General features: G+C 46.5%; 2 long non-coding RNA genes across 3 annotated transcripts in view; one reads left to right on the forward strand and one right to left on the reverse strand.

Moving 5' to 3' along the window:
- Positions 1 to 6,566: 6,566 nt before the first annotated feature.
- LOC115076860 lies at positions 6,567 to 14,207 on the reverse strand. Its single transcript, XR_003852878.1, has 3 exons — positions 13,875 to 14,207; positions 8,305 to 8,529; positions 6,567 to 6,936 (listed from the first exon to the last, which is right to left on the reverse strand). It is a non-coding gene; the product is annotated as an uncharacterized LOC115076860 (long non-coding RNA).
- Positions 14,163 to 23,585, forward strand: part of LOC115076861 — a 146,491-nt gene continuing 137,068 nt past the window's right edge. Inside the window, exons 1-2 of one of the 2 annotated variants that reach the window (XR_003852880.1) lie at positions 14,163 to 14,374; positions 14,610 to 14,730. This is a non-coding gene — a long non-coding RNA (uncharacterized LOC115076861). Of the gene's footprint in view, positions 14,731 to 23,585 lie in introns of both variants that reach the window. The other variant, XR_003852879.1, reaches the window with a different exon arrangement.

The raw sequence follows: 23,585 nt of genomic DNA on the forward strand, positions 1-23,585 counted from the left end.
GGTTTATTTCAGTTCAGCAAATTAAATAAACCAAAGTAACCATTAAACCAACCAAAAGCTGAATGAAACGCTCCCTCCCTGAATTCCTGTGCATGGAAGAGACACAAAGGGAGCTTAGTGGCAGGGGGAGGGAGGAGATCTGAGGGCGAGGGAGACCCAGGACTCCACAGGCAGGCTGGGGGGGCTGCACGTGCTCCTTCTCTCATTTTTTGTTTACAAGCCAAAAACCAATTCATTACATTCGTTCAAGAGCTTCATAAAACATAATTAAATCTCTATTTCCATAAGTTTAGCCTGTACTGAGATTTGCCTTGCCCTATGGAGAAGGTCCTACCATAAAGAGTGCGCTCTTCTGCCCAATGATCTGATGAATTCCAAAAGTCTCCAAGGATTGAGGGTCCCTCTAGTCATCTCAGGATACATTCAACCAGGTCCTGAGTAGACGAGTCATTTTTCTTCAAAACATGCTCACCACACAATTCAAAGAAACCAGAAGAGTTCTGATGCTTCTTTAAATTGTTTTGTCAAACCTTGGGATACATCCCATCAAATTCAAACCAGGCTGAGATGCACCCAGTTTGAGTTCGGCCTCAGGCTGCTTCTGCACCTCCAGCAATGGGTAACTGGAATCACCATGGACAAGGGTAATGCCTACAGCCATCGGTTCACTTGTTCCATTTCACAAAGAAACTCAGTGGAATGGGTCTTAGTTTGGTTGCTGATAAGCAGAACATGGTCCTGACAGGAAGGAGAGACAGTGGTGTATGGTGAGCCTTCCCCAGTGGCGGGAGACAATAATTGTTACGAGCACGTCCTCCACGCTGCTGAAGAACCGAGGGTTTGAAGGCCTTCAGGTTCTGTTGCGGGCGCGAGGAGCGCGGTTGCGTCTAGAGCAGGTGGTGTGAGCCCTTGGGCCACGGCGAGACTCAGGGAGGAGCCCCAAGCCACACCGTGGGAGGTGAGCCGGTGCAAGCATGGAGAGCTAGACAGGAACTGAAGCAGGAATAGAGAACGGAGTCTGACCCTCAGCCGGACCTGCACACCCACAGCAACCAACAACGCAATGTTGATTGATGAACGGTCCTCCGACTGTTCCAAGCCCTTGCGGACCTGCCGCTGGGTAACGGCATTGGGCAGCAGGCCGGACAGAAGACGAGGGCAGACAGAGTCCTTGGAACACAGAAGACATCACAGACACTGAAACAAGCAGGAATGTGGAGGGATGCGAAAATGGCACTGTCCCTCAGGGCGCCCTACACTGCCAGTACAACTGGTCAGGTCACGGACCACCCTGTCCTACACCTGCAGGAGCGGGACCAGCGCAGGAAAGGTAAAGCGCCGCACAAGCAGTCTGAAGAGGGTTACTGCACTCCTGGCAGTCTGAAGCAAGTTAAGAACATCAGGGTCAGGATCAGGAACAAACATCTAGGAACATCTGGAACCAACATCAAGGCAACAGGCAGAGACATAGGACAGGGAGCCGTCAAGACAAGCAAAGACCACTGAGGACCTGGACTGGTCTGAAGACACAGACAACTGTGAAACCCAATCCGAAGGCAAACAGGAACTGAAGTGAAAGTCCTTTTATACTGCTGTATGCAGGCAACTCCCTGGGAGGAGTTCACCTGGACCGCCCCTCGCTGGCCCTATAACTGAGGTGGAGTGCCGCAGGCCGGCCCCTAGGGAGAAGGGCATGGCCGAACCAGGAAGTCCAAGCAGAGCCAAGCAAGCCACAGGCAGGCCTCAAGAACAGCAAGGCCTCCCAGACCCTGGAGCAATCCTGGACAGTTCGCAGGCGAGGCCCCGGCTTCAGAGCGGCCTCCAGAAGAGAAGATAAGATGCCTCCTGTGGCGCAGCGACAGGAGGGATCGCAACAATAATTGCAGCTGAGGAAATGTCGGCACTACTACAGATTAACTAGCAAGAGGTTGGATCGATTGGTCGCGGGTTCTAATCACGGCTGAGATGTTTCCTTGCAGTGGGTATACCTTAGACACGATTCTGTTCTGATCCTTCAGAGTGCCCTTCTGATGTGCGTTAACCAATGCTATTACATTTACATAGGCTGTAGACGTAGAACGCATGGCAGTGGCGCATTAGCTGAAGATGTTCCTTTCCATGGTAATGTGTTTCAGTGACTCAGTGTTGAAGCTCCATGTTAATTATAGAAACTTTCTGTCCTTTGAGAGAACATGCCCGCTTCCTGGGCAGCTACTATAAATTTAGTTTATGATGTACTGTACATGAGTACTATTTTGTTTGAAAAGCTTTATCTTCACTGAGCCTTACTCCCCCCCATCTGAAAGAGAGACCTGGACTCAGGCACAGTTCACACACCATGCTCAGAGCAGAAGGCTGACAGCATCTGGGTCGAGAGCTGGATCCGTGTTCAAATTGTGGAGTCCCGAGGCAAGGCAAGAGGTGGTAATAAAAGGCAGCATTCCCCACCCCATAAGCCCAAGGTACACCTACACTAACCGAAATGTGGTGTTGCACACCAGCCGCCATGCAGCAGGCAGTGTGGACTTGGGAGTGGACTCGTATGGTGGTGGTGAGGCGGTTTGCAGAGACACACGGACTCATCGTGCTGGACCCAGCTTCTCTATGTACATGTATTGGATAAGGGAGAAGTTGGTGTGACTCCGGCAGCTCGGCTCCTGCCCCTAACAGCGAGTCGCACGCCGTGCTCAGTGCACACTCTTCCTATCTCAGGACTCAAAGGAGGTGCTATGTGCAAAGTGTGTGCAGCAACAAGTGGGGCCCAAGCAGCTTCTCCTTTTACCACCACCCTCTGGGCTCACGCTGTAGCTAGGAAGAGGCAAATGCTCAATTACACGGCTTCTCGGAAAAGTAGCTCTACGTGTTTAAGAGCCACTACTGGCGTCTCCTATTGCCATGAGGCGCTGGCCTGCATCTGGGCATCAGGCAGCGGCGACTCTTCCGTGGCGTGGCTGGGAGCCAGGCAGAATCTAGCAGGGAGCAGTCCCTAAGCCAGGCAGGGAGTCTCGCAGCAAAGAGTCGGGAAGCAGGAAGTCAGATCAACAAGAGGAAAATGTTCCAGGCTGCTGTTCAGCTTTATTTTCAGCGAGTTTTCCCTTTAAGGAAATTTAAGAGAGAAGGGCGTAGAGAAGTGGTTTTCACTTCCAGTTTTCAGGATGTCCCCCCATGAATAGATCTGCATACAACTGAGGCCGTGGGCAGGTAAATCTCTCTCGTGCACATTCATTAGGGCATCCTGCAAACGTGAGGTCTGGAAATGCGTACCACTGGCCTCAAGTAAGCTCAGCTGGATGCTGTTGCTTTACAGAAGCCATGTTTAAGGGCAATACACACTTGCCCAATAGTTGAAGAAACTGCAGGTGGATATGGGCAGCAGGAGGCTGGGGGTCTCTCAGTCCTGCACAAAATGAGGGAAGGCGAGCGGAGCTGCAGACTTGTGCTACTAGCAGGCCAGCCATAAAGCCAGCGACCAGGCAAAATCTGGGCGGGTGGCAGAACTCAAGTTGTAGAAACTTTCCTTTCAGATGGATTAATGGACGCCTAAAAGCAGTGGGAGCCAGAAGAATATTCAGAGGGATGGAAATTACTTCAAGAACTGGACCCCTATCATGGAAGAAAGTTAAAAGTAACATGAGGTCTGAACTCCAAGGAAAGGGACTGTGAAATTGTTACCAATCTAAAAGCTAATTGTAGAAAAATCATTTGCATTCATTTAATGAATACTTGATTTCATAATTGATGAAGAAGCAACTATTTTTCAAGTGTAAGCTATGGGATCCACAATCAGCAGCATTTAATCAGATAACTTGTAAATTATCCAGCCAGATGCCGATTTTTGAATATTTCCGCCACTTGCTCGTCTAAAATTTAGCTGGATAACATACGGGCACTCCAGGGTGGAGTTCAGGTAGCTGGATAGGTTCTCCAGTTAACTCGAATATTCACAATCAGCCAGATAACTTATCCAGCTGACTGGTTGCCCCGTAGAGTGGCCCTAACGTTAGCTGGATAAAGTCATCTGGCTAACTTTAAGATAGTCGGGTATATTCAATAGCGTGGCTGTGTCACTAAATATCCCGCCAAAGTTAGCCGGGTAAGGTTTATCCGCCTGACCTTGCAAGCCGGACAGTGGCTGAATATTACTCCCATATCTCTAATAAAGAAACAGCCTGTCTCTTTCTGGCTTTTCCTGAGAAGCTGGCAAATAGTTACCAAAGGGAAAGTGAAAGCGCTCCAGACCCTGAATTGAACTCCAAGTAAATGTTGCATTCAGCCAACCTTATACATTGCACCTTATTGGAACTCTACCCTTCCTTGATCCATCCCTGTCCCCTGGGGGCATGTCTGTCTTTTCCTTGGAATATATATTTTCAAATCCTGATGTTCACAAAACAATGAGGTCCATCTTCAGCTGCTGACTGGCTAGAAAAGTTTAGCAGGATATCTGAGCCGGAAAACACTGAAAATCGGTTTTTATCTAGCTTACTTGGCCAGATAGCCAACTCCGGCCTGGAACGTCACTGCCCCGCCCCTGGGTTAGCCGGATACATGTTATCTTGGGACTGGTCAGTGCAGCAGGATCTTAAAATCAAAAACTTAGCTGGACAAATGGCAGTGAATATCAGCCAATGTGTGATCTGAAAGGCTCATCTACAACGTCACCATTAGATAATTATACTGGATTATCAAACAGCATCACAACAAAGAATACCAGATTTCTCCATAATCAATATGGCTACAAGAACATTACATTAAGGATGTTATCTAAAGCAGAATGTGGCTTTTTGGGGCAGCTTTTGTGCGAGTACTGCTGTTGCGATGCCATCACTAAAATGTCTCAAGATACTGGGGTCAATTTTCAAAAAATGCTGACTGCCTTAATTAGGACCCTAAATTGCAAGAACCTACATTTTCAGCTGAATAGTCACCTAATTTAGGACTGCAGTTCTTTTGCTTAGATTTAGGTTCTTAAGTCAGTGCTGAAAATCAGTCCTAAGCGCCTAACTTGGCCCCGTGCCCCTGTAGTAGTTTACTTTTCGGACTCCTAAATGTAGATGCTCTTCCCCAGTCAGTTTTCAAAAGGCTCAATTTAGGATCCTAATTCTGTAAGGGCCCAATGTAATAAGGTGTGGGTTAAAAACTGTGGCCAAAATTTACCGCAATTACTTAACTCACAGGCTATAAAAATGCTTAACTCCTGATGCAGTAAACTAATGGTTTGCTAATGCACTGGGAGTTAAAAAAAAAAAAAAAAAAAAAGCACGCGGACTAGGAAACGTGCGCACAGAGCAGAGTTAAAATGTGCGTTCAGCACAGGCCGATTAGACATTTTAACTCTGGTATGTGTAGAAGAATCTGACGTGATTAAAAGTCTTTTTATGCACGCAAAACAGGATTTGTGTACAAAAAAATGGATTAATGTGCACAAAATTTCTCTCAGCACAGAATTTTTTTTTTTTTTTTTTGCATAAATCATTTATGCGCAGAAACCATGCTGTGTGCGCGCAAAGCAAGTTTTCGGCACATAAATCCTGATTACAGGCCCATGTTTCCGAATTGCAGCTTCTGCCCATAAACTGTCATGAGTGCTAGAAAATGGCCTCTGACCAGGAGTAAAATTTCCAGCACTAAAAATGCCTGTGTTAAGCCAGGGTGATATGGGTGGGTGTGTGTATTGGGGGGGGGGGGGGGGGGGGGATTTAATGCTATCATTTGCATGGGACTTGCATGTAAAGGCACTAAGCAGGATGCACAATTTTAAAGCTTCATTTTGTGTGTGCAAATCTTGCTGCAGGAGTACCACCATTTGCACACAGCTGTGCGTAAAATTGTGCGCTCTAGTGAGCACCCCTCATTTGCCTTGTGTCACCGATAAGAAAAGAGACTTATCCACCACAATGTTTAGCTTCAGCTGTCGCAGCATTTCAATCAAACATGGATGGAACCTGAGCGCTACCGATGCAAACATTTTGGGAGACCCTGTTAAGACCGTGGTCAGAGCCTCATTCTATAAACTGCGCATGCTCAAACGGCTGGGACCGCTTCTTGACCCTCGAGAATGCCGAGCCGTTTTACAGGCTCTTATTTTGACAGGGCCTTGATTATTGTACTGCACCGTGCATTGGTCTCCTTGCTCATACTATCCGTGCTTCAGATTGTTCAAAATGCTGCCGCTCGCTTGCAGGGGCTCGTGATGTTATGCCCGTTTTATCATCCTTGCTCCGGTTACCAATCCAGTGGTGGATTCAATACAGAATCTTGTCCTTAATACATAAAACCTCTTCATAATGAATCCATACAGTCCTTCAACTCGGCACTCCAAATTTACAAGCCCCTCGCATGCAATCAGATTGGCTAATAAGAACATGCTGCAAATTCCTTCTCCAAAACTCGCCCACCTAGATGTAAACAGGGAGCGAGCCTTCTCGGTGGCTGGGTCTCGACTCCGGAACATCCTCCCAGAGCAGATCCATTTAATATCATACCATAAACTATTTAAGAAGCCTCTAAAGATTTTATTTTTAGGTGCAACCCTTCTGTGACAGAGTCACTAATCCAAGCCCAGTTTTTATAATCAGACCTCAGTGCTGGCCTGCTTGTCTTTTTGTATTATTGTTATAGGATGTCTTTTTAAATGCCATTCTATGTACGTATTTTATTTTTATGTGCAAGCTGTAATCCATCTAGAACATTACATGAATGAGTGCAGAAAATAAGTCTTTCAAATAACTATTCTAATTCCATAACACCACTCAATGGAAATAAACATAGATACCAGTTCCTGGCAGCACCTGCCGGTATAGAGTAACGTCTACCTCTTTTCAGATGTCGTCTCATCAGAGCTGATCTATAAACTCCTCTGCCACTGACTGACAGAAATATCCCTTCTTCTGGATTTTTCTTCAATTGGCTTTCCAAACTCTTGTCAATTACATCCTAAATTAAAACAAAATTCAATGAAATAAAATCATGTCTAACACAGTGAGCTGGCTTTCCCCTATTTAAGTGCAGTCATCTTTTTTTTAAATTTTCTTTCACATCCTTGGACCTTTTCATGTAGCCTCTGGCATGCAGAGTGACTTCATCCCCACAGAATATCAGGATGCAATTTCATTATTTATTTAAACAGAGTGCAGTTTGCAATCTCCCGCAGGATGGAAATAGCCAAAGTTAATTTTCACAGGATTTCCCGAGCGTGCTCTAGAGGGCACTTCATCTGAAAAGGCCTGGATGTAGTCCTGCACAGTCTTCTGGGTCTCCAGATACCGGGCAAGTCAAACTAACGGAGCATTTGACCTGGCCGTCCAGAGTGTGTCTAAATTACGCTTCGTCCCGTGCGGAAGCCCCATTCGTCCATGGGCAGGTTGAAACCAGAGCTGAGGCAGCGGAGAAGGGAAGCTTTTAGGCCAGTCCTGAATTTTTTTGATAACGCACCACAATGCAGTGACCGGACACAGGCGTGGGGGAAACCTGGCAGCCACCTGAGGCTCTGACAGAAAGGGAACCCGAGAACGGTGAGCATGGCCGCCCGTGCTCTAAATTGCGCCCAACGAGTAGATAGTGCGGGAGGCCCAAGAAAATAAAAAAAATATAAAAAAGGAAGGAGGGGTGGGTGGAGGGGTGCCTGCCAGCTGGCTGTCCCACTGCTCCCAAACTGCAGATTGCCCAGCAGCAATACAAAAGGAAATATCGCAGCCCTGTCTCCTTCTGCCACTGTGAGGAGTGGGGACTGCTCCAGGACCTGTAAGCATTTGCCTCAAGTTAGGCCCCGATCTGACCTTCCCTCTTCTGGACCCCAGACCAGTCAAAAGGGGGGGGGGGGGAGATAGAACTGGAGATGTGAGGGGGGGAGAACCTGGGAAGAGAGAACGAGGAGGGGAATGGAGGCGATGAAACAGGAAGAGGACGTGGTAAGAAGCCATTACATCATCCCGGGTTCACTGTGATTTGTTTCAGCTCTTCCAAACCATCGCCATTATAAATGCTGTTTCCGGCACAAGCATCTCCCCCAACAGGCTCTTCAGTCAACAGCGAATCAAAGAGTTTTGGGTTTTTTTGCTTTGGTTTTACCTTCCCCAAGTGTCCCTTTAACCCCTCAATCATCTAACGGTAAAAACCAACTCCCTCACAGGCTTCCTGCTGTGGATATTTTAAAAAAAAAGGTTTTATTATGAGTTTCTGCCTCTGGGGCCAGCTTTTCAATTTCTCTTTACGTCTGCCTTATCAATGTTTTACATTTCACTTGCCAGTGCTTATCCTCTTCAGTTGAATCCTTTTTCCAAGTTTTGAAAGAAGTTCACTCACCTCCCCTTTTAACCACTGCTGGCACTCCTCGCCCGTCCTTTCACCTCTTCCAATGGATGGATTACATTTGGTCTACGCTGCTTCCAAGATGGTCTTTTTAAACGATGTCCGCAGTGAGACCTCATTTCCACACCGGGGGGAGAAATCTGTCTGTCAAGGTCCTTAGGGTTTCTCGCCTCTCTGTGGCTCTTCTGCTCATCAGTCTAGCCACTATCAGCAAAACAACTAGAGACGTTAAAACAGTTCAAAAATAAAAGCTCTTTACTGGTACTGATGCAGGAAAATAAAAAAAAAAAAAAAATCCAAAAAAATAGTGGTAGAGCAATGGCTTTCAGCAGCAATCTGCCGCCCTCCCAAACAGGTCCTCGTCTGCCTTGGGTCTTTCCCCAGGACCTGCTCTAAAAGCAGTTCTCCCCTTTTCTCTCAGCAATTTCTCCAACCCTGGTGACGTTCTGGCCGACTGCTCTTTCAGTCAGGAGCTCTCTAGCACCCCTGGGAAGTTGGTTTTTTCCCCCCACCCAGGACAAAATTCCTTCTCAGTGAAAACTTCTGGTAAGGTGAATCCTCAGGGTCTTCCCTGTTGAACCCCCCCCCCCCCAGCGCTTTCCCCTCTTGGAAGCTGTGGAAACCCTGACCTCTGACCCCAGCCACCTTAACGGCAGGAACCCTTCCTCTTCCTGTCCACCCATTTGGCTGCGCGAGGATGCAACTTAGAAGGGAGAGACCCTGCTGTGTACCTCGGCAAAGAGAAGCTGGTGTGGGGCTTAGGGCCGACTCCTCCAGGATTCCCCCTGAATCACATGGGCACAGGAACTTTATCAAACCCCTGGCAGACTCCTGCCTACGATGACCTCACTTACACTATACAGATCCTACTTTAGCAAGAGGAAGATTTGGGGGTCACATTTCGTAATATCTTAACCAGAGGGGGATTTTGTATAGTGGCTTCTCTTAATCGTTAGCTGCTCCTTTTAAGTTCCTACAGTGCTAAATGTTAGAAGGTTCCTAATCAATGTGAGTGTCCTGTAGACAGCCCCCTAGGAAGCTGATACTTTGACCCTGCAAGTCCTTGGCTAGCCAGGATGCTGCAAGACCGGTGAGCGCCACAGTCGGAGTTGGGAGTTCTGGTTAAAAGCCATTTTGTGAGCACTGTGGTGTGGTCTGTTAGTTATTATTTATAACGAATCTAACCCAGTCCTGGCTTTTTCATATATTCAGGCACCTGTCCTATATGATTTCACATGGCACAAGCCAGGGGTGGCCAACCTGTGGCTCTTTCATGTGCAAAATATGGCTCTTGCCCGCCTGACCATATGGCAACTGAATAGCACCGCAGAGGACAGAGAGATGATGGGGTGGAGGGCTGAGAGATCAAGGAATGGTGATTGGAAATATGAGGATTTCAAAGACATGGGGAGGTGCAGTGCAAAAAGGGAGTGAATGCTTCTAGGGAGAGCGACTTTGAAAAGGGGAGATGGTGGGTATGTGAAGCCAAAAAGGGTAATGGTGGAGGGTGTAAGTGAGAGAGGCAGAGTGTGCACTGGAAGAAAGGCAACAGAGGGAGGGAGAGGTGGGGTGGAGTGGGGGCAGGGGAGATATTGGAGGTAGACAGAGGGGGGGAAGGTGTTAATGTTAGAGCCACCGAGCTCCTGTCACTGTTCTTGTTGGGTTTGAGATGTTATGCTGATTGGGAGAGAGCGATGGGGAGAATAGAGAGAGAGCAAGACAATGGTTAAAGAAAAGAAAAAAAGTTAGTTAGTGAGGCTAAAAGAAGACAATCAGGCCTAAGATTTGAAAGCAGCCTCATTAGGTGGATCTTTAGATGGGATTTAAACATGGAGAAATAGGGAGCATAAACGCGCCAGTTCAGGAAAACTATTCCAAGCACATGGAAAGCAGCCGGGTGGAAAGCATGGAGTCAGGTGGAAGAGAAAGGCGTAGATAGAAGTGACTTGTCTGATGAGCGGGGTGCACGAGGAGGGGTGTGGGGAGAGATAGGAGAGGTAGTGAGGTGTTGCAGAGTGAAGGCATTTGTAGGTGAGAGAGAGGAGCTTGAACTGTATATGCGGGAGCAGATAGGGAGCCAATGCAGTGACTTCAGAAGAGGGGTTATGAGAGTGTAGCGACTTTGCTAACGTCGCTCAGTATTAGGGATGTGAATCGTTTTAGGACGATTAAAATTATCGTCCGATAATTTTAATATCGTCTTAAACCGTTATGGAACACAATACAATACAGATTCTAACGATTTATCGTTATAAATCGTTAGAATCGTGAGCCGGCACACTAAAACCCCCTAAAACCCACCCCCGACCCTTTAAATTAAATCCCCCACCCTCCCGAACCCCCCCCAAATAACTTAAATAACCTGCGGGTCCAGCGGCGGTCCGGAACGGCAGCGGTCCGGAACGGGCTCCTGCATCTTGTCGTCTTCGGCCGGCGCCATTTTCCAAAATGGCGCCGAAAAATGGCGGCGGCCATAGACGAAAAAGATTGGACGGCAGGAGGTCCTTCCGGACCCCCGCTGGACTTTTGGCAAGTCTCGTGGGGGTCAGGAGGCCCCCCACAAGCTGGCCAAAAGTTCCTGGAGGTCCAGCGGGGGTCAGGGAGCGATTTCCCGCCGCGAATCGTTTTCGTACGGAAAATGGCGCCGGCCATACGCGTATGGCCGGCGCCATTTTCCGTACGAAAACGATTCGCGGCGGGAAATCGCTCCCTGACCCCCGCTGGACCTCCAGGAACTTTTGGCCAGCTTGTGGGGGGCCTCCTGACCCCCACGAGACTTGCCAAAAGTCCAGCGGGGGTCCGGAAGGACCTCCTGCCGTCCAATCTTTTTCGTCTATGGCCGCCGCCATTTTTCGGCGCCATTTTGGAAAGTGGCGCCGGCCGAAGACGACAAGATGCAGGAGCCCGTTCCGGACCGCTGCCGTTCCGGACCGCCGCTGGACCCGCAGGTTATTTAAGTTATTTGGGGGTGGGGGATTTAATTTAAAGGGTCGGGGGTGGGTTTTAGGGGGTTTTAATGTGCCGGTTTTTCGATTTTTCGATTTTTTAACGATTTTTCACGATATTTTACCCCCCCAAACGGCAACAATACGATTCCCTCCCCCTCCCAGCCGAAATCGATCGTTAAGACGATCGAGGACACGATTCACATCCCTACTCAGTATTCTTGTGCTGCTGATGCTGGCTCTCAGGAGGCACAGAATGCTTGTGCAGCTGCACTGCTAAAGGAACTGGACATCGTCATTCTGCAAACGGAGGAGGTTCAGAGAGCTCAAGGGTGCCATGCAGACCAGCTTCTGGGACCCAAAACGGAGACCCAGCGTATGGAAATGTATTTCAAAACATATTTGTTGTGGGTATCCAAAAATCAAAGTCGGCTGGGTGACCATGTTGAGGAATTGCCAAACACTCGCTCAGTCCCGAAAGCAATTGACTTTCAGCCCAAAGCATCACAAAACACTCGAGTTGTGTATCCGAATCCTGCAGTACAAACTCTGTGTGTGTCATTGTTACCCCCACTCACAGTGTAGCACTGAGCAAGGACACCTAAGCTCCCTAATCTCTGCCTTAGATTCAAAGCTCTTTGGGGCTGAGAAATGTTGCAACCTCGTACAGTGTCCTGAGCAGCACTGTGTTCTTACTGCGGGTGCCACACATTTTAATAAACATTTTTATGAGCCAGCACTGCATCAGGCTGTTTTATGAAGTAGGAGGCCAAAGGCATATCTACAAAAACAAGTCCTGTCTTTTTTCTCAAAATGACATCTCATTCTCTTCCACTGCTAGAATAAATTAAAATGTACGTTCCCTTAGCGGCAGAAGATCCCAAACACACCAAAATGCCGCTTTAATTAATATGGGGCAGGAGACTGATCACAATTAAATGTCATGAACGTGAGGAGGGGCCAACGCGTTCTGGAAGCTGCAAAGTCACTCTGGCACAGGACACTTCCACACTGGAAAACGTTAAGAGCAGAAAAGCAGCGAGAATATGTGAGGTATCTAAGGACATCAGATAGCAGCTCCAAGTCGGCTGGACCAACCAGGTGGCTCAGTGCACAGAAGAACCAGAGTCTGAATCTCAGTTCACATCTTCCGCTCCTTGGGTCAGCCAGGAGCTGCCAGAGTCAGCTCTCACAGCCCCTGGGATGAAATCATATTGCACAACAGTGACACCTAATTGCCCATTTAGGGCCAACGACTACAGGGTGCCAGAAGGAGCCCTGGTGCATGGAGCCCAGGCGCAGATTGCTACTGCAATGACAGGACTTAAAATAAGTCAGAAGGGGATATAAAATAGAGGAAAAAAATCCCCAGGTGCAAAGGAAAGCTTAGGAAATATGAGGAGGAAACTGCCATATATTATTAAAAAAAAAAAAAAGTAGGCCATTCCAGTCCTGGTTTTGCCCCAATGCATGCATGGAGCTGTAGTTCAGCTGTGCTCGAAGTTGTCAGAACTACATCATGCATGCATGCAATGGGGCAAAGCCAGGCTTGCTTCAACCTGTCCCTGTTGACTTGGCATAATTTGGTTACTTCATCTAACAATAGGAATGCTGGTTACCATCCCTTTAAACACAGTGGTTGCCAAAAATATATGTAATAGGACAAATTAAAAAAGGGAAGCTAGGAATAAGACCCAAAGAGGGAGGAACTGAGGGGAGGAGTGGACACCTTGACATATTTATGGCCTTAAATCTCAGTCATTAAAGTGGATACATTGGAAGCTCAGTACCTCCAGACCTTGACTTATAGACATCAACAACAAATACTACATAAGTGTAACTCAAAAGAACCCATACTTTGGGTCTTCATGGGAATACCGTATGATGTGGCCAGCAGCCCTGGCACTGTATTTTCAGCAAACTGACTTTTGTTTGGCTTCACCTGATCTGCTGTTTTATTATATAGAAAGTCTCAGAGGGTATAAGAATAAAATAATCACCTTTACCCTCATTTCTAATCCCAGCTCTGGCACAGACTCTGTGAGATCTTGGCCAGGTCACATTATTTCTTTATGCCTCGTTTTTAATCCCAGCGCTGTTATTGAATCTCTGTGTAACTATGGGTAAGTCACTTTATCACCAAGTGTCTCAAATCTAATGCCCACCTCTGGGTCACAATATTTCCTTGAACCTTAGTTCTAATCCCAGCTCTATCACTGACTCTATGTTGTACCCTAGGCTGGACACCAGGAAGGTAATTTACAAAGCCATTTACCGGGTAAAATGGTCTGAAAATTGTCCCCCTTTGCCCTACTAAAAGGATGTGCGGGGTTGCACAGGGCAACCAGATGTGCTCCCGTGAAAGGGGCGCAGCGGGCTTACACGGTATTTTCAAACGCATGCATGCTCTTGTCCCTCCCTCCCACCACCAACGACAGGTGCAAGGCACTTCCACTTTATGTTAATTTGCAAAGCTCCCACAACTAGGCGGGCTATTTGAAAATCGCACCCCTTTACCCCGCTGTCCTCAGCCTACCCGACAATTCGTCTAGAAGTCCGGCGTCTCCGGGCCAAATCTGGAAGGCTCCCACAAGCAGTGCAATTCCAAAAAGAACCTACCTGAGCCAGGTGGGCAGGGAGACAAGCAGGCTTTCCCGTGGCTCCCGCTGGGCAGCGTGGGAGAGGGGTAGCACATCCCAGCGGTGAGAGAGCCAGGTAAGGACGCAGGCAGACCCTCCCGCAGCTCCTCAGGGCAGGAGTCAGGCGTCCCATCGCCCCTAATTTTCCATACATCAAGCCTTGCATCGGTTTAAACAAAACCTTTATGTTCCTGGGGTAGCCCAATCTGGTGCGAACCCCCCCCTCCCCCTAGTGGTAGAACTCAGACTAGGTCTGGGCATGCGCTGATTCGCGAGTGGGAGGAGCTCCTGAAGGGACAGGTGGAGCGCCCGGTTTGAAACCTCCGGAACTGCAGCCCCAGAGCTGCGAGTGCTGAGGGGGCACCAAAAACCGCCAACCACCTCAATAGCCCTAGGTGCACAGGGGTAGCAGAGGAAGCGGCCTTAAAGCAGGGCAGCTTGCCCAGAAGCGGCCATGAATTAGCAAAGGCTACTTAAGAGGTATAACTTTCAAGCTGCCGCGGGAAGCTAAGGAGTGAAGAGGGACCCGGTACAACCCTGAGTAAGAGGATTTCACCTAAAATGGTTGCATAAGAGTTCGGCCCTGCATAGGAACTAAGACCTTCCATTGCCTGTGGAAGCGAAACGTATCCAGTGCATTTCCTTTGTAAATACAGTCAGACCAATTTGGGAGCCGCGCCAGCTGACCATGTCTGCCCTTTCATCCCATGAGCAGGATTTGGATTGGCCATGCTTCACAGCGAGTTGCACTGCGTCATCTGACAGACCACCGACGAGTAACAACGCCTACAGCTGATCAGCATGGGTGTACCCATTATATCGGGCATGATGACCAGGTACGTACAAGGAATTGTAAGCTATCCCTAAATCCTTCACATTTATTTAAATATTGGATGGTTTTAACCCTTGGGACCCTTGGGTTGTCCCCTGATTTTAATGAGTATTTCTGCTAGTTGCTAATAATTATTGTCATACATTATTCAGTTTCCACTCTAAAAATTGGCCCATAGATCAAGCATGAGAATTGTTTGCTTGCTTTTTCACTCTAGAGGTGGCTGTACACACACATATGTGTGTGTGTGTATCCTGAAAGTATTGATGGGCTTCTGTTTGAAAGAAAGGGGCCACAGAAATTCAAATTATTCTCATATTTGTGAAGAGATTGGAGAAAGTTGCAGAAGAATGCAGCTTTCTATAATTTTAGCTAGCTGGAGTATCAAGAATGGGGATTCCCTGGTGGAGTAATGATCATTTCCTAGAAGATTATACAATCTACATGAAAAGTTTTTAGCACATGGAATAATACCCCTGACAGTGGCATATCTGGTTTGCATTTGCTTCAGATATGATATGAAAAAAATATTGAATATATTACAAAATGCAGTGTTCGGTATTTATAATAAGAAAAAGTTGGTTCCTGAAAGAGCAGATGAAAAAGGTGACCAGTTGGCTCTGTGTCAGAAGGGACAGACTAAGCCAGACCTGGTGTTACTCCTATTGTATCTCTAGACTTGAAGTTCCAGTATCTGGAAAAGTAAGACTGGCCTAGCCTGTCCCTGATAGAGCTCTCTGGTCGCCTTTGTTTAAATTATCCCAGCTCTTGCTCTGGATTTGGAAGGCACAGTTGGAAGGTTGTGTCAGTAGTTCCACTTTTTCTGCTGCGGGCAAGATGAGCTGGCATGACTGAGATAGGAGGTAAGAGAAGAAACATTACATTGAGCATTAAGTGACGTTCCTTCCTCCACCCCCCCCCCCCCCCCATCACCTTGCCAAAAAAAAAAAATTCTGAAAATGGTATTCAAGCAAGCTAGCACAAGGCCTATTAAATTTAAAACTAACCATCAAGTTGGGATAGGGGTAACTTTGCCTTACCATCTTAAATTGTGAGTGTGGTGGGCCCTCTTTAAGAAAAATTACCCCAAAACAGAATATAAAGGTCACACGAGGATGCTTGGCATCTTTGGCACTGTCACTGCATGCGGTTTCTCTTTTCCTGCAACCGCTGCAGTACTCGTTGCAGCAGCTTGAGATTGCATCGCCGTTTACTGCCAGCCCTCCGCCAGGGTACCAAGATCCTGTTGAGCATTAGTGTTAATTACCATGCAGATCCAACACTGACGGCCTCTTTGGCTCCCATTCCCGTCACCTTCTATTTACTCTTCTCTGTCCTAGCCCATTTGCTGTGTACGTCCCCAGGCTGCTATAGTCACGGTTTGTTTCATGTTCTTTCTGACGTACCGATATTTAGCATCCACGTCCTATTTGGTATGACTCGACAGGAGGACATTCAGTCTGCTCCACTGCAGTTTATGTGCCCATAAAGATCAGGCATTCATTTTTACGCACAGCGATTTTATGGTTGGCAGTCGTTAGTATTATTGTGTCACTTAATTATGGTTTGATGTTTGATTTCTTTTTGTAAAAGTATCATGGCAGAGCACATTACAATATTCTACTAGGAAAAATATACGACAGTAGTTTGAAATTTATTTGCCACGTTCCCTGGTTATGGAGCTTGCTCTTTTAAGGAAGTTTTGATAGCCACAGAAGAGACTCTGCCCTTGGAGTGCAGTTCTGGCATCCCAGATCTTCCAGCCGGGGGCTGGTTTATCCTTTTGCTAGTCAATTGGTATTAGGTCAGCATTTGTCCACTGGCACAGTGTGAAGTTGCTTTAGTGTTATGTCACAGGCTTGAGTTCTGTGATAAAGGGGAAAAGAGAACAGGCCATGCAGAGCCAATTAGGTTTTTGTCAACATTTGAGTTTAGTGCAAAGATTTTTTTTTTTTTTTAGCGGAGATTCGAGGACAGACAATAAGTAGGGATGTACTTTCATTTTAAACAGCATTGTCTAGACTGATTCATGGTTTTTTGTTTTTTTTTTTAAAAGAAACAACAACCTTAGAACCTAAGATATGCCATACTGGGTCAGATCGGGGGTCCATCAAGTTCAATATCCTGTTTCCAATAGTGGCCAGTCCAAGTCACAAGTACCTGGCAAGTATCCAAACATTAAATAGATCCGATGTTACTAATGCTGGCAGCAAGCAGTGGGGTACATTTTAAAAAACAGTGCGCGCGTACTTTTGTTCTTATAAAATCCGGAGTCGGCGTGCGCAAGGGGGTGCACATTTGTGCAACTTGTGCGCTGAGCCCTGCGCACACTGCCCGTTCCCTCCGAGGCCGCTCCAAAATCAGAGCGGCCTCAGAGGGAACTTTCATTCCACCCACCTTTATCGCACAAGTTACGCCTGCTCATGGCCTGCTACCGCGCCATCACCCGACCCGGGGGCTGGTCCAGAGGCCTCGGTCACGCCCCCGGGCCGGCACCACGCCCCCCCAGAACGCCCCCCTAGCAAAACACCGGGACTTACGTGCGTCCCGGGGCTTGCGCGCGCTGCCGAGCCTATGCAAAATAGGCTCGGCGCGAGCAGGGTTTTTTTTTTAAGGGTTACGCGCTTAACTTAAGCGCGTAACCCTTTTAAAATCCATCCCAGTGGCTATTCCCTATTGATTAATAGCAGTTTATGAACTTCTTCTCCAGGAACTTATCAAAGCCTTTTTTAAACTTGTCTTCACTGCCTTAACCACATCCTCTGACAACGAATTCCAGAGCTTAATTGTGAATTGAGTGAAAAAGAATTTTCTCAGATTTGTTTTAAATGTGCTGCTTGCTAACTTCATATAGTGCCCCCTAGCCCTCATATTATCTGAAATAACCAATCCACATTTACCCATTCAAGTCCATTCATGAATTTGTAGACCTCTATTGTATCCCATCTCGGCTGTCTCTTCTCCAAGCTGAACAGCCTTAACATCTTTAGCCTTTCCTCATAGAGGAGCTGTTCCATGTCCTTTATCATTTTGGTTGCCCTTCTCTGTACTTTCTCCAGTGCAATTGTCTTTTTTGAGATGCAGTGACTAGAATTGCACACTGTACCAAGGTGCATCTCACCATGGAGCAATACAGAGGCATTATGTCATCTTCCATTTTATTAACCATTCCCTTCCTAATAATTCCTAACATTCCATTTACTTTTTTGACTGCCACAGCACACTGAGCCAGCAATTTCAATGTAATATCAACTATGATGCCCAGATCTTTTTCCTGGTAGGTTCCACATTAGGCGTTACCAAACATTGTGTATCTACAGTATGGGTTATTTTTCCCTATGTTCATCACCTTGCTCTTGTCCACATTAAATTTCATCTGCCATTTGGATGCCCAATCTTCCAGTCTTGCAGGGCTTCCTGTAGTTTATCACATTCTGCTTGTGATTTAACTCTCTGAATAATTTTGCGTCATCTGATCACCTTACTTGTCATACCCCTTTCCAGATTATTTATAAATATATTAAAAAGCCCTGGTCCAAGTACAGATCCCTGAGTAACTCCACTGTTTTACTTTTTTATACTGTTAAAACAGACCATTTAATCCTACTCTCTGTTTCCTGTCTTTTAAACAGTTTGCAGTCCATAAAAAGACATTGCCTCCTATCCCATGACTTTTTAGTTTTCTTAGAAGCCTCTCATTAAATTTCATAGTTTTTTTTATTTTTAGTGTGCACTAAATTGAAATAATGCACATTAAAAACCATATTTAAATTTAAAAATGAAAAATTATTTAAAAAGAAACTAAAACAAAAAACTCCTAAAAATGAAACCAAAGCAAAATATGATGGTTTTTTTTTTGCCATGCATACCCTTAATATAAAGCAGATGTCACTTTCCAATGCACAGAATTTTACTGCTGTGGATTTGTGTGAGTGTATGGAAAGCTTAAATCCATGATACTCCAGGACTGTAGCTTAGTGCGTCGATGATTAGCTTTTGTGGCACAGGTACTCAGAGGAGCTCTTGTGGCCATTCATATTTGCATTGGAGGGGCACAGCATCCAACTTGAAATGGCAGCGTCCTGACGCTGCAAACCATAACCTGGGACTTCCAGCCATGCGCCACTTCTTTCTAAGGTAGGGCTGTAACCCAGTCAAGTTGCATGAGATCTGTTTGCATGCAGTGTCTACAGGGATGATGGATTATTAGTGGAGTACCTCGGGGATCTGTTCTGGATCCATTTCTTTTCATAATTGATATATTGCAAAAGCCTAACAGGAAAGGTTTTTCTATGTGCAAATGACATAAGAACATAAGAAAATGCCATACTGGGTCAGACCAAGGGTCCATCAAGCCCAGCACCTGTTTCCAACAGAGGCCAATCCAGGCCATAAGAACCTGGCAAGTACCCAAAAACTAAGTCTATTCCATGTAACCATTGCTAATGGCAGTGGCTATTCTCTAAGTGAACTTAATAGCAGGTAATGGACTTCTCCTCCAAGAACTTATCCAATCCTTTTTTAAACACAGCTATATTAACTGCACTAACCACATCCTCCGGCAACAAATTCCAGAGTCTAATTGTACATTGAGTAAAAAAGAACTTTCTCCGATTAGTTTTAAATGTGCCCCATGCTAACTTCATGGAGTGCCCCCTATTCTTTCTACTATCCGAAAGAGTAAATAACCGATTCACATCTACCCGTTCTAGACCTCTCATGATTTTAAACACCTCTATCATATCCCCCCTCAGTCGTCTCTTCTCCAAGCTGAAAAGTCCTAACCTCTTTAGTCTTTCCTCATAGGGGAGTTGTTCCATTCCCCTTATCATTTTGGTAGCCCTTCTCTTTACCTTCTCCATCACAATTATATCTTTTTTGAGATGTGGCGACCAGAATTGTACACAGTATTCAAGGTGCGGTCTCACCATGGATTGATACAGAGGCATTATGACATTTTCCGTTTTATTCACCATTCCCTTTCTAATAATTCCCAACATTCTGTTTGCTTTTTTGACTGCCGCAGCACACTGTACCGACGATTTCAATGTGTTATCCACTATGACACCTAGATCTCTTTCTTGGGTGGTAGCACCTAATGTGGAACCCAACATCGTGTAACTATAGCATGGGTTATTTTTCCCTATATGCATCACCTTGCACTTATCCACATTAAATTTCATCTGCCATTTGGATGCCCAATTTTCCAGTCTCACAAGGTCTTCCTGCAATCTACAACAGTATCCTGAGGTTGGGTCCTCCACTCCCTAGGTCAGTTGGGCCAGTGTAATGGTATTAGGTGCCTTAGCTAAACTTTACAGCTTTGGCAACTTCCCCTCCAGGACGCGCTCTCCCTGCATACATTTAAGAATCCTGCATTTATAACAGATTTTAAGTGAAAAAGGAAATTTAAAGTAGAGTGTTCGGAGGTAAAAAAAATATTACTTAAAAACCTGTATATTCTATTTTCATGCACTGTTAGGGTGCCAACCAGAAAATCTGCAGAGCAGATTATTGGAACCCATTCGGTATCAAGCATGCTGGGGGTGGGCTTGTCCCTCAGCCATGAAAAGGAAGTACAATATAGTAAACCTTCGTACCAGAGCAGCATTCTTTCTTCAGAAACGTGCAGGCTACCACATATTCCATGGTCTGTAACGCTGATGAGATCTTCCAAGAATGGTTTCTCTAGGAGCATGGAGAACAATAAGTGTTCTGCAGATGTGTCAAGGCCTTTCAAGCATAGCTCCTCCAAGAAGAGGCAGAGCAACAGATGTTCCATGATCTGTAACCCTTGGGAAGTCTTCCAAGCAAGGCTTTTTCAGGAGAAGACAGCTTAACAGATATTGCATGGGTTTTGTATCACTGCAGTCCTGTTTTTGTTTTTTTATTTTTGGATTTTGGAGTAGTTTCATATCCACATGTCTTTTGATAGTCTGACTCTTGTGATTCAAGTATCTCAGCATTAAACAATCCATCCTTTGTACCTATGAATAGGCATTTGGCAGTTAAAATATTGGAAGAGAGTGACATTGTCTGTTAGTACCCATAGTCTTATATAGAAAATAAACTACAGTGCAGTCAGAAAAAGCAAAGTATATTGTTTCCACTCAATTATAGCTTTTGGTATCATGTGCTTGTGCTCTGGGAGCTACATGCCAAACTCTGCCATGTGTGGCTGGAGGAGAAGAGCAAGCCATGGCCTTCTAGAGGGTCCCAAGGTATTTTAAATCCATGTTTTCCTGGCTGGCATGCTGCCAAGGGATCTTCCAGCATGTTAACATTTGACTTCTGGATCTATAGATGGACAAGAGAGGTAGACAGCCTAGAGACGGGTAAAAACAAATTAAACTTAAATAAAAGTCAGAATAATATGCGTCTTTTCTTTTTTATACTCTGAGAAGTGCTTAAGTGATTTTAACATGTCAAATTATACATCCATTAAGCATAATTGAATCTGAAATGGAAATGTGGAAGAAATTACAATCTACTTGCCTGCTTGTGTGGATATAAATTGCTCCTGGTAGGCAGGATGCTTCATTTCCTAACTTTAATTCAGAGATTCCCTGAGGCCTAGGGCCAGGCTCAATGTGTATCGCATGGCTGGCTCAGCGAGGCCCTCTCCCTGCTGTCATCCTGCTGCTCCAGGAGAGCTCCTTTCAGCAGTCACTGCTGTTCCAGGCCTTGTGGCTGTTAGGAAATCGCCCAGCCTAGGTGAAACTTATGGCCTTGCAGCCCATGCACCCTTCCCACTCTCACAATTATAGTAATAGAATTTACATGAGAGGGGACATTCAAAAGTCCAATCTTCTGAAGCAAAAAATATCACCTGCAGCATGTGTATAATATTTTAATGCACTACTATGGAGTCAACCAGAAAACCCTACCAAAAAAAGATACTCGGCTCTCAGACAGCCATGAATAAACTGAATTACAATTACAGTGTAGTACACCTCCCATGCCAAAACAGCACTGCACTAAAAAGTAACAAGCTTACTTATAGAAAGGCAACACTGCAAATATTACAGCTGGCCTTAAAACACCACCTGTTAGGAAAACAGACCAAGCCAGGCTGCTATAGATCACTGCACAGAAACTACCTGCTAGCAGAACATCTCACCTCTGTCACATATGCAGAACACAGACAGACGCTCACCAAATACAGAATAAAGAGACCAAAAAGTATAAATGGAAAAAATGAGGATGAAATCAGAATTGGAATCCACAAACCAGACCCTGTGTGCAGTGCAACAAAAGAAAAACAGATACATTGATGTTTTATGAGGAACAAGCCGTTAAGCCCGTTAAAACGGGCTACATCCCTCTGTCTCTCACCTCCCCCTCATTCTCTCTCCCCTCACTCTTCACCACCCCCTACCTCCCTCCCTCCCTCCCTCACCCACTCCTCCCCACCCTTCCTCTCCTCTCACTCAGTCCCTCCCTCCCACTCAGTCTCACTCACTCCCCCCTCTCTCCCTCCCTCTCACTCACTCAGTCCCACTCACTCTCACTCAGTCCCACTCACTCCATCCTCTCCATCAGTCCCACTCAGTCCCTCCCCCCCAGTCCCTCCCCCTCACTCAATCCCTCCCTCCCACTCAGTCCCTCCCTCTCACTCAGTCACTCCCTCTCCCCTCTCTCCCTCCCTCTCACTCACTCAGTCCCACTCACTCTCCCTCAGTCCCACTCCCTCCCTCTCTCTCCCAGTCCCCCTCCCTCTCTCTCCCAGTCCCACTCCCTCTCACTCAGTCCCCCCTCTCCCTCTCACTCAGTCCCACTCCCTCCCTCTCACTCAGTCCCTCCCCCTCAATCCCTCCCTCCCACTCAGTCCCTCCCTCTCACTCAGTCACTCCCTCCCACTCTCTCTCTCCGTCCCTCCCTCCCACTCAGTCCGTCCCTCCCTCTCTCTCTCTTCTCCCTCCCTCGCTACTGGCCGCTACCGCCGCCGCTCGCTGCCGCCGCTCGCTACCACCCGCTGCCGGTACCGCTACCGCCGTCGCCGCCCGCTGCTGCCACTGGACGCCGCCATTTTTTTTCTTTCTGACGCTGGCTCAGACCGACGTGCTCGCCCGCACATGCGCGGTAGAGCTGGTCTCTACTGCGCATTTGCGGCACGTCGGTCAAGCTTCGTTTATCTAGTAAGATGGTAAACAGTAAAATCAAGAAATATAGAACATCAATCTTAATAGCAAAACCATACTAATTAAATTAATAAATATTTCAAAAGAACTGATGAATAAAATAGCATCCAATAATTAAAAACTCATATAAAAATGTTCCAAGCACCAATAAAAATATTTCAAAACAGCAGACTTATCAAATAACACCTAATAATAACATTTAATAAAGATAAAAAAAAAAAAAAATCTGCTCTCCATATCTTGGAACTTTTTGATTTCCAAGTGCCCTGAGATTGTCTTGGATTAGCAGGAGAAGGGGAATTGTTGTGCAGACTTTCTCTCTCTCTCACTCACTCACTCACTCACTCACACTCTTACGCGCACCGGATGCTGACCACTCCTTATGGGACTTTCACCTGAAACCCAAGGGCTCAGCCTGTGGGAAACATGGCTGGTATAGGTGAAGCTCCAGCTCTAGTCCCAGTAAGAGCGAATCCAGTAGCTGTTGGCGTGGGCCTAGCAGGTTTGCCTGCTGGGCTGTGGCATGGTTGACGCAGCCTAAGGGCTGACATCCATGACACATGCCATGTGGGTTACAGGTATCTCTACCGTTTCACAGTATGTGGTGTACAGAACCAATCAGCCTTCCTGTAGCATTACTGCGGTTTCATAGCATGTACCTTACAGGCACCCTCGGCTCGCCAACCGAATCACTGCTGCTGTATGGAATTCAGGGGAC

The sequence above is a fragment of the Rhinatrema bivittatum genome, chromosome 15 (assembly GCF_901001135.1).
Source record: "Rhinatrema bivittatum chromosome 15, aRhiBiv1.1, whole genome shotgun sequence".
NCBI lineage: Eukaryota > Metazoa > Chordata > Amphibia > Gymnophiona > Rhinatrematidae > Rhinatrema > Rhinatrema bivittatum.